Here is a 12,232-nt window from a genome sequence, read left to right as displayed (position 1 = left end):
ATAATGCAATTAATGTATTTATTGCACATTATTTGAGCATATCAAATTTCTTTGGTAGTGTAAGACAAGTTCAAGAGCACACAATAGAGTGAAAGAACACACAGTGAAAAGTGAGTGATTGAAACGTGACTCAGCCAAAACAACAAGACGCTTGACTCCTTCAGTCCTTTTTATATAGTAAAAGAGGAGTCTCGCTTATTGACTGGCGTAGCTCAGGAAAACAATTACTAGACAAGTGCTCCCATGCAATCAAATCAAAGAGACCTTGAAAATCATTAACTTTGCTACCCTTCACCCAACCATCCAGTGCTCTGCAGAAAAAAGTTACATACTCAACATACGTACTGTTAGGAATCTTTGTTGACTAATGTCTTAAAGCGAACCCCAGTTTTTTTAAATATGATTTATGACCCCAGCTTCTTGTAAAATTGTGTGTTTTCCCTTGTTTTATAATGCACAGCAGGGCATCTTCCTGTTGTCCCAACCTAGGTCTCCGACAAGGTCAAGCAGGGGTGGTTGTGGCGCAGTCAGCAGGGGTGGTCGTGGTGCGGTCAGCAGGTGTGGTTGTGACGCAGTCAGCAGGGGTGGTTGTGACGCAGTCAGCAGGGTGGTTGTGACGCAGTCATGGATGGTGGGGCTTCCATTCTCAGCACTTTCTTGTAGATTCCTGACTCCAGGTGGGATTCATCTCACTCAATGAGTGAGACGCAGATGATGAATTTTTATTTATTTTTGGTGATTTATAAAGCACTGACTTGTATCGGAGCGCTGTACAAATTAATGATGTACATATCAAAGAGCTGAAATAATGCTCGTGTGCTTATGCGGTTAAACTTCACTAGCATCGTATGAACTTGGATAAGTTTCAAGTGTGGGTGACACTGCCATGCGCTTCCCTAGGCTTTCAGACACTCCCATAGGGATGGGGTAAAGTCAGTCATATGTCAGATGTGCCGGACATGGGACTGGCTTTGGCACAAGCCTGCCGGTGCCTCTGTAATGCCCCTCAGTGTCTGGCGCTGCAGGACACACTCTGTTGAGCCCTGTGACGTAGGCAGCCCTGCAAGCAGCAGACATTAAAACTAAAGAAATTCAACTACTAAATATGAAATGCGAACCAAAGGCAGAGAGCACAACTAGACACAAGCAACCAGTTCTGCATGGAAGCTGGAAGGTTGGCCATAACAGTTCAGCACACAGGGTCGGACTGGACAGAAAAACAGGTCCAGGCAGCAAAATAAAAGTAGACCCCATTAATGATTTAGATACCTAAGAAAAGTGGCCCATGTTTGCAAATTAGGGCAGTTTTGAATTTGTAAAGAGATGTTGTATAGTGCTTTGCCACCCTATGGAAGACCTGAGAGAGTTGTGCTTGCTGCAACCAATGTTTCTTTTAATATCAGAGAAATTGAAGGTTAAAACAGGTCCATTAAAAAACAAAAAGCTGGCCAGCTCCCTGATTGGCCCGTCGGGCACTGCCTGAATGCCCCTACCCCAGTCCGACCATGTCATACAGATGCCCGGAAACCAACACAGGCACAACTCGAGCCAATAGGGACCATACCGGAAAGATCAGCCGGAACTTCCTCTTGGCACGCGGGGCCCTTTAAATCAACATGGCTGCCGTGAAGCATCCGGCCCAAAGATGAAAAAATCAATCTGCGTCCAGCCCAGAGAATGACCATGGGAATGCAGTGACCCAATCACGGTAATGTGTCCACTCCAGAGCAGTGGCCGTGAACCCTGACCCGTCCGGGATATTTACGAGGCTCAGCGCACTTGGAAGGGGAGGCCGGTCCCTGGGGCCCCGACACCGTGGCCCCTGTGCCATAATAGCGGTTTACTTATTGGGTCTTCGTGAGGGATGGCCGCTCTCTGCCCCCTGCCGGGCCATCACTCACGCTTCAAAGCCATATTCGTCATTATTATGCGTTAAAGATCAGTTCGACCCTCCATCAGCCCCCTGACCCCCACCTGGCCGGAAGTGAACTGCCCGCCACTCTCTGGCCCAGAGCCACGGACCCCCGGCATGGCCTCTCCAATCCCGCTAATGGGGGGTCAGAGGCCGAAGCAATCAATATGGCGGCGATGAAATAGTTCTGTAGTCAATCCACTTAATACGCTGACAGTCTTTAATGAGAGGTCTTGACAGTCTGGGGGTGCGACCGTGACACCCTCCCGCCCGTCCTGACGTGCACCCCCACCGGACGTGCCAGCCTGCAGGTATTGCTGTGGGGTCCCTTCATGCATGGGGGGGAGGGTGGAGGGTAAACCTTTAGCATTCTAAGAGTATCTTAGCTTGTCACCAACATGAACACAACTGCCAATCAACATATTCGTTTCTAAAAAACAAAAAGTGATACATTTCTGTAGAATCTAATTTTGAGAATGCTGGTACTTTAAAAAAAAAAACAACCGCAGAAAACAGAATACGAGAATTCGAGTTCTGCAGTAAAATCCGGGTACATTATGCGGTAGATCCAGTAGATTTATTTTGTTTATTGATTTAGATGAGGAGTTTTATATAGCAGGAACATGACCCGTCCGGGTATTAGAGCGCTGTACAGATATCAAGACAGTTAAGTAAAACAAAGTTTTCCTTTTGGGAGGTAAAAGTAATTACCAATTCAAACACTCACTTCATTCAGTCACTAACTCACACTCAATTATGTATTGTCAACTAGTTTGGGAAAAGCTCCACAATTAAAACAAAAACAATTATACAAAATATACAATTTTATTTGCCTTTAAAAAAACATAAATCGATCTACAATTTCATTAAAACTTTACACAATACACGTTAAAACCACCTAATGTGGATTAGGAGAAATATCAACCGAAACAGTAAACTTTGTCTTGGTATTTGTTAATTCGGACACTTTGTTGGCAACATTGGGAAGTTATACATTTCTTATACCCAACTATTAGTTGACAACTCCAAATTTAAGCGTTTTTTATTGCGTCGACGCGTTTCGGAGACCCTTGATGATTGCGGCCTCCTTCTTCAGGACAGTATTTTTTGATTTCTCCAATTTGCAATGTTTCACCTATGCAAAAGCATCTGGGTGAACGAGGAAATGTTCAAATTGTATCCTATTTGGGGTCTAGTTTTTCTTCAGTTTTAAACTCCCAAGCTAAAAAGCGATTTTTATCGGCTCAGAACGCACTATTTCATAACGATATGTTGTTATCTTTGTTAAGGTGCCCTTGTTCTGCTCCTTAGTGCTCTCTTCTCTTCGATATCTTTTCAAAGTCCCTTCTATTTTTAAGCATTCCGATTTCACCAAGCTTTTCTATTAAGGCGGACTGTAGTTCATTTACGATTCTTTTGCATCCGGGTATTTAGCGCTCACGGCTCATGTAGTAACCTGGCAGGCTTCCCCGGGAAGTTTCTTGCGTCGGAACGATCGCTGTTTTAGATTTGAAACATCAAATCTAAAACAGCGATCGTTCCGACGCAAGAAACTTCCCTTGGACGCAGAAAAAGCGTTTGATGCAGTACACTGGCCCTTTCTTATGGCGGCGCTGCAACGGTTCGGCCTAGGACCAAAATTTCAGGGTTGGATAAGGTTATTGTATACAGCCCCGAAAGACCGTGTCCGGGTAAATGGCCGGCTATCCCGAGAGTTCCAGGTGTCCAGGGGAACGAGGCAGGGGTGCCCACTGTCCCCTCTCCTATTCACGCTAACAATTGAAGTCCTGGCGGCCAGGATTAGACAGAACCCGGACATTAGTGGCTTCTCGTGGGACACGTTAGGGGGAACACAAGAAAAAATATCACTATACGCAGATGATGTGCTACTGTACATAACCGAACCCGAGAGCTCGATTCCGGAGCTGTTCAGGAGACTGGAAGGCTTTGGAGCGAGGGCAGGCCACACCATTAATTGGAATAAGTCAGTCCTCTACGACCCACAGGGGGCCGACCAGTGGGGGATCTTGCCTGAACAACTGCTCACCACCGCAGAGGGGTTTCAATACTTGGGTGCGTATGTCACTCTGGACGGGGCGCTTTCATTCAGCAGAAATGTAGAGCGAGTCATGACCGACGCAATGGAAGACATGAACAGATGGAGACGACTGCCGCTCACCCTACTAGGCAGGGCAGCAATGTATAAAATGATTACCCTCCCCAAGTTCCTCTATGCACTCCAGAATGAGTACTACCCACTCCCGGCTACCCCACTACCCAAAATACATGCAGACCTACGTTCGTTCCTGTGGTTGGGGAAACAACCTCGAATTGCCCTCCAGACACTCCAACGGCACCAGTACAGTGGGGGTATCTCATTACCCAATTTAGAGGCGTATTACTGGGCGGAACACCTGACACCCATAAATGATTGGATTCACGCCCCAGACGAACACCCGACATATGCGCTGGAGCGACACAAGCTGTCACCTCAAAATATACTTTACTACCTGTATGGGGGGAAAAGTGCGGAGGTCGCTCCTACCGGCAACGACGATCACGCTGCGGGCCTGGGCACGAGCCACGAAACGTATGGGATGGGAGGGGAGACCGACACGGCAGACGCCGCTATGGCATTGCCAATGGCTGATAGAAATAAAAAAACTGAAGGGATTCCAAATGTGAGACGACATAGGTATCTCACATATTGGGGATGTGATATGCAGGGGAGAATTAAAATCGTTTATCATGCTACGGGTGGAATTTGGATTGCATCGCTCACAACATTTTAAACACACCCAGCTGGCACATGCATGGAGGGCCCAAAATATCACACTCACGGACATACCGGAATACGCACCACTTGAAGGTAGACTCCTTCAGGAACAGATGGTACATCAGGCGGTCTCCCTCACTTACAAGACACTAACAAACAACATGCTAGGTGACTTAAGGAAACTGAGGGGGATCTGGGAGGCAGAAGTGGGGGAGATGGAAGACTTGGATTGGGAGATAGTCCTGATGCACCCCCGGGAGGTTACGATCAAGTCAAGGTTGCGGCTCATTCAGTTGAATGTGCTACACAGGACATACTTCGAAAGAGTACGTCTCCTCAAGTCTGGGAAAATAACAGACCCCACGTGTCTCAGATGTCGGCAACAGCAAGGGGATTTTTACCACACTATATGGTCTTGCGACAAAATACAAATATACTGGGATCACATCTTCACGGAATTGGGGGAAGTCCTGGGTGTGGAATTAGCACGGGACTCAAAGCTGGCGTTGCTGGGCATGACAAACGAGGTGGACCTGCCACGCCCGCAGCTCATTTTCCTGGTACTGGCACTAGTGGTGGCCAAGAGGGACATCGCGAAACACTGGGGAGCCGCAGAAACACCAGAGGTAGAGGAATGGAGAAGGGGTTTAGATCTCTACATGGTGGTAGAAAGAGTGACATATAAGGCTAGAGGCTGCCCCAGGAAGTTCCGGAAAGTGTGGGCAAAATGGAGACAATACCATTGTCTTGAGGGGGGACAGTAAGGTGTGGTAGGTTGATTATCGAGGGCAAAAGAAAGGAGTGAGACTGAAAACGACCCTGCAATGACATAGATATGGGAGGTGAGCAGCGCTAAGGGGATACCAAAGTGATGAGCAATGTAATGTTCTGTAGAGTGCTGTCGGGAGGGGGGAGGTGGAGCGGTGCGAGACTCTAAATATGGGGATGGGGAGGAATCCATATTAAGGTGCTAGGAAAGGTATGATGTGGCGATTTACATGTTGGGGAATGTTTTCTCGGTTTATCAGAGCACAGTTGGGGGGGAGGGAGGGGATAAAATGATAAAATGCAGAGATTCGACATGACATGGAAAGCCCGAAAGGATGACTATATCAAATGTTTTGGTGGCTGATCAAGATTGCGCCGCCCGACCTCCGGGATGTGGGCTGAAGGGCTGTGATACAGGTTATAACATATGGATGGGCACAAGGGTTGAATGGAAACAATGTGCCTGGGCTGGTGATATTCGTGTACTTCCTGCCACAAAAATAAAGTTTATAAAAAAAAAATAGAAGGGACTTTGAAAAGATATCGAAGAGAAGAGAGCACTTAGGAGCAGAACAAGGGCACCTTAACAAAGATAACAACATATCGTTATGAAATAGTGCGTTCTGAGCCGATAAAAAACGCTTTTTAGCTTGGGAGTTTAAAACTGAAGAAAAACTAGACCCCAAATAGGATACAATTTGGACATTTCCTCGTTCACCCAGATGCTTTTGCATAGGTGAAACATTGCAAATTGGAGAAATCAAAAAATACTGTCCTGAAGGAGGCCGCCAGCATCAAGGGTCTCCGAAATGCGTCGACGCAATAAAAAACGCTTAAATTTGGAGTTGTCAACTAATAGTTGGGTATAAGAAATGTATAACTTCCCAATGTTGCCAACAAAGTGTCCGAATTAACAAATACCAAGACAAAGTTTACTGTTTCGGTTGATATTTCTCCTAATCCACATTAGGTGGTTTTAACATGTATTGTGTAAAGTTTTAATGAAATTGTAGATCGATTTATGTTTTTTTAAAGGCAAATAAAATTGTATATTTTGTATAATTGTTTTTGTTTTCATTGTGGAGCTTTTCCCAAACTAGTTGACAATATATAATTGAGTGTGAGTTAGTGACTGAATGAAGTGAGTGTTTGAATTGGTAATTACTTTTACCTCCCAAAAGGAAAACTTTGTTTTACTTGACAGTTATTTGGAGCTCCATTGGGTCATACGGAGTCCCTCTCTTTGGTTTACGACAGATATCAAGACATACATAGCGGGAAAAGAAAAAAGCAAATATTCAGTTGCCCAAAGACTCATGGGGACAGGATGTGGCCTAACGACTAGAGGGTGGACCTGGAAGCTGGCAAACCGGGTTAGAGTCTCAGCAACGATGCTCAACATCCTGTGACTCTGGGCAAATCACTTCATCTCCCCTGTGCCTAACGAAATGAATGTGTCTGTCTGCAAAGCGCTCTGATACTTTTGGGTCGAGTTCGGGCTTTATGACACTCCGGGGAAAAAAATAAATAAAATAACTGCAGTTGCTCAAAACAGCACCACTCAAGTGCTGTAGCAACAGCAGGCGCCTGATTTGCATACCTTAGTGTGGAAGCAAAAGAGTTTGCGCCCCTGTTTCTCTTAAAGTCAATATTGCCTCCCTTCCTTTCCTGATGAAAATATTGGATGAGGTTGGGGTATCTCTGGCCAAAGGGTGAGCTGGGGCAATTCCTGGTTATTTCCTCTCAATAGCTTGGTTGGACCCACGCACACTAAGCACTCCACAACACTGGACCAGCTTACCTGAACAACAGACTCAACTTCTACACCCCCGGCCGCCAGCTCCGCTCCACCAGCCTCGCCCTTGCTGCCGTCCCGCGCATCCAACGAACAACCTCCGGCGGCCGATCCTTCTCCTTCCTCGCCGCCAAGACCTGGTACACCCTCCCCACCCATCTGAGGCCGAGCCAAGACCTGCTGACCTTCAGAAGGCTACTCAAGACCTGGCTCTTCGAGCAGTAGCAGCACCCCCCCCCCCCCTTCAGCGCCTTGAGGCCCTCACGGGTAAGTAGTACGCTTTACAAGTTGATTGATTGATTGATTGATTGATTGATTGATCAGGCACAGATGGCCCTGGCATGGGGACACTTTCTAATATTTAGGCCTGCATATTTAACATTCTGAAGATGTGCTGAAGGGTAACTTGGGCGAGATCTTTTCTGCAACTTGCCACTCACTTTCCTTCTGGACCTTCTTTTCATTATCACAAGGGCCACTGGAAATTATACGGCAGGCGAGGCCCAAATTATGCAGCAGGGTTGAGTAAATTATGTGGTAAGAATAGGTAAATTATGCTGCATAATGTGGCACATTTCGTAATAGTAATTACTTCATTATTTCATCACTTTTACACTTGGTATCACTGTAGATACTTCCAGATGCACACCGACCCCAAGACCACCCTCAGAGGCAACCTCATCTACAGACCCCCGGGACCGCGCACACAATTCAGCGAAGACATCGCCGACTTCATCAGCCCGCACGCCCTCCCCTCCGCTGACTACATCCTCCTAGGGGACCTCAACTTCCACCTAGAGAACAACAACGACAGCAACACCACCACCCTGCTGGACAACCTCGCCAACCTCGGACTCAAGCAACTGGTGACCACCCCCACCCACTACGCCGGCCACACGCTTGACCCCGTCTTCTCCTCCAGCAAGGACATCTCCTTCAGCCACGCCACCGGACTCCACTGGACAGACCACAGCTGCGTCCACTTCAGCGTCAGAAGGACCCCGCTCCACCACCACCCGCAACAAGTTCCCCGCAGAAGCTGGAACAAGATCACCACCGACCAGCTAGCCACATCCCTGAGCCAGAACCCTCCCGCCAGCTCAGCGAACCCCAACCAAGCCGCCAACAACCTCACAAGATGGATCACTAACTGCGCAGACGACCTTGCTCCACTGAAGAGCCACCCGTCAGACCTGGCAACAAGAAAGCATCCTGGTTCACCGACGAACTCAAGAGCTCCAAAAAGAACTGCCGTGCCTTCGAGAAAGCCTGGCGCAGAGACCCGACAACAGACAACATGACCACCCTCAAGCACGCCACCCGAAAACACCACCAGCTGATCCACACCACCAAGAAAACCGCATTTAAGGAACGACTAGACAATAACGCCCACAACACCAAGGAACTCTTCAACATCGTCAGAGAGCTCTTGAACCCTAGCGCCGGAAACAACAACATCACCCCATCACAAGACCTCTGCAACTCGCTCGCCGCGTTCTTCCACAACAAGATTGCAGATATACACAACAGTTTCAGCACACAGCCGACGCACCCCACGACCGCACCGACGCCCCCCACCACCACCCTCCGTGCCTGGACCCCGATCAACACCGAAGACACCATCCGCATGATGAACTCCATCCACTCCGGATCACCAACCGACCCCTGCCCGCACCACGTCTTCAACAAGGCCGACTCCATCATCGCACCCCATCTCCGAGACATCATCAATGCCTCCTTCAACACCGCCACCTTCCCAGAGAGCTGGAAGCACGCCGAACTCAGCGCCCTACAGAAGAAACCTTCAGCGGACCCCACCAAACTCAAAAACTACCGCCCCATCTCGCTTCTTCCTTTTCCTGCCAAAGTCATCGAGAAGACCGTCAACAGACAGCTGGCCGCCTTCCTTGAGACAAATGGATCCCTCGCCCACTCGCAGTCCGGTTTCAGAGCCAACCACAGCACCGAGACCGCCCTCATCGCAGCCGACGCACCCCACGACCACACCGACGGCCCCCACCACCACCCTCCGTGCCTGGACCCCGATCAACACCGAAGACACCATCCGCATGATGAACTCCATCCACTCCGGATCACCAACCGACCCCTGCCCGCACCACGTCTTCAACAAGGCCGACTCCATCATCGCACCCCATCTCCGAGACATCATCAATGCCTCCTTCGACACCGCCACCTTCCCAGAGAGCTGGAAGCACGCCGAACTCAGCGCCCTACAGAAGAAACCTTCAGCGGACCCCACTGAACTCAAAAACTACCGCCCCATCTCGCTTCTTCCTTTTCCTGCCAAAGTCATCGAGAAGACCGTCAACAGACAGCTGGCCGCCTTCCTTGAGACGAATGGATCCCTCGCCCACTCGCAGTCCGGTTTCAGAGCCAACCACAGCACCGAGACCGCCCTCATCGCAGCCACCGACAACATCCGAGCCCTGCTCGACAACGGGGAAACAGCGGCCCTCATCCTCCTGGACCTCTCCGCAGCATTCGACACGGTCTGCCACCGCACCCTAGTGCAGCGCCTGAGCAGCGTCGGAATCCAAGAGAAGGCTCTGGAGTGGATCATCTCCTTCCTCGCCGGAAGAACACAGAGAGTCCGCCTTCCCCGGTTCAGATCAGAGGCCACCGAAGTCATCTGCGGTGTACCACAAGGATCATCGCTCAGCCCCACGCTGTTCAACATCTACATGAGCCCCCTCGCGGCCATCGCACACCAACACAACCTCAACATCATCTCCTACGCCGACGACACCCAGCTGATCCTCTCCCTCACCAACGACCCCACCACCGCCAGAACCAACCTACACGAAGGGATGAAAGATGTAGCAGAGTGGATGAAGAACAGCCGCCTGAAACTGAACTCAGATAAGACGGAAGTCCTCATCTTGGGATCATCACCCTCCGCCTGGGACGACTCCTGGTGGCCACCTGCCCTGGGCAGCGCACCCAAACCGACGGACCACGCACGCAACCTGGGCTTCATCCTGGACTCCTCCCTCTCGATGACCAGACAAGTCAACGCCGTCTCCTCATCATGCTTCAACATCCTACGCATGCTACGGAAGATCTTCCGGTGGATTCCCACCGAAACCAGGAAGACGGTCACCCAGGCGCTCGTCACCAGCCGACTGGACTACGGTAACGCCCTCTACGCCGGAACCACAGCCAAACTTCAGAAAAGGCTCCTGCGCATTCAGAACGCCTCAGCACGACTCATCCTGGACATCCCCCGACACAGCCACATCTCTGGACACCTGAGAGACCTGCACTGGCTCCCAGTCAGCAAGAGAATCACGTTCCGACTCCTCACCCACGCACACAAAGCTCTCCACAACCAAGGCCCCAGATACCTCAATGACCGCCTTACCTTCTACACTCCCACACGCCAGCTGCGATCGATCAACCACGCCCTCGCCGCCGTTCCCCGCATCCGAAGAGCCACAACCGGAGGAAGATCCTTCTCCTACCCGGCTGCCAAGATGTGGAACTCCCTCCCCATCCACCTCCGCCTGACCCAAGACCACCTTTCCTTCAGGAAACAACTCAAGACCTGGCTGTTCGAGCAGTAGCGGACCCCCCCCCCCACCCCAAGCGCCTTGAGACCCTCCGGGTGAGTAGCGCGCTATACAAATGCTTGATTGACTGTATGGACATTGGTTGCACCTCATTAGTACCAGTTTAACACCCAAATATAGCAATAAGCAACAGAAAGGTGACTAGCACAGCTCTGCAAAGGGCCTTCCGCTGTGCTTCAACACATGTCTCTGCATTTTTTGTAACTTTTGAACCATCCTTTGATACTGAAATGGCTACTGTCCACAGGACAACAGGTGCCAAGTTTGGGCAAGTCGATAGCAAGTGCATGGGCCCGTTGCCACAGGAATGTGTTGATAAAAGGGAGCCCTTCACTGTATGCCCAGCAGCTGCCATTATTATCCATACCGTCCCTAACTGAGATTGCTGGAATTTATATTGTAAGACCCCGGGAAGAAGCTGGGGCATTGGCATTGGGTGATCCATACCATCAGGGTAGACTCTGGACTTCCCAGGAGCTGGTGGACACCTGTGGAATAGGACCAGGACACTGCCTGACGCTTAATGCATCGGTACTAGTTTGCGGAGCATATGGGTGTAGGCTGAGCTCACCATCTTTGTACCTCCGCAACAGCTGGTAACACACTGTTGGGATTTAGATCGGGCTGCACCTCAGTCCTCTCTCTATGCGCATGCTGAGGTTTACACCCCTCCCTCCTTACCCATGTGATCGCTTTTAATGGAGAGGAACCGGGCATTCTGTGCTTGGTTTTGAAACCGGTCACGTTGTCTTTTCTGGTGACCGTGCTTATGGGATTGTTCGGCTGAGTTCGTGTTTTCGCCCTGGGACTGATTTGGGTGACAGAGCGAGGCTTCGTTCTGAACCTAAAGAACATTTTCTGGATTCTGGATTTGGATAACGGACGTTGGAGCGCTGGATATTGCAAGTGACACTATAACTTGCTCCGGATCAGCGTTGGATTCTGTGCGCGGCAGCGTGCGGACATTGTAATCACGCCGGTGTAGTCATTTCCGGGTGTTGGATGTTCCTCGGCGTCCTTGTGTGAGAACTTTAGGTTCTTTAACGAACCAGCTGCTAGTTAACGTTTTTCTTCATTTTTTCCTTTGTGGCCACTGATTTTTCGGGAAGTGGGGTAAGCGGGACGTTTATTTTGCACGCAGTGTTTGAACGGGGTTTTTTTCAGTCACATGACTTTTTCCCCTAATGCGTATACCAATACGAGGAAAACTAACCTAGAGTGGTCTTCACTCTTGAAGGCTTCCGTACAGCAAAAGAAGAACGGAGTCTCCTATGCAGCACTGCTGAAGCCCTCATCGGGTAAGAAGGAGGGAAGAGGTTGTTGTTGGTCCTGATTATGGTATGTGCGTAGAGAGAGACTCCAGAGGTGATTTCTCATCATTGTTTTTTCTG

The sequence above is a fragment of the Lissotriton vulgaris genome, chromosome 2_1 (assembly GCF_964263255.1).
Source record: "Lissotriton vulgaris chromosome 2_1, aLisVul1.2, whole genome shotgun sequence".
In the NCBI taxonomy this organism is placed as follows: Eukaryota; Metazoa; Chordata; class Amphibia; order Caudata; family Salamandridae; genus Lissotriton; species Lissotriton vulgaris.
This window is presented reverse-complemented; position numbering follows the sequence as displayed.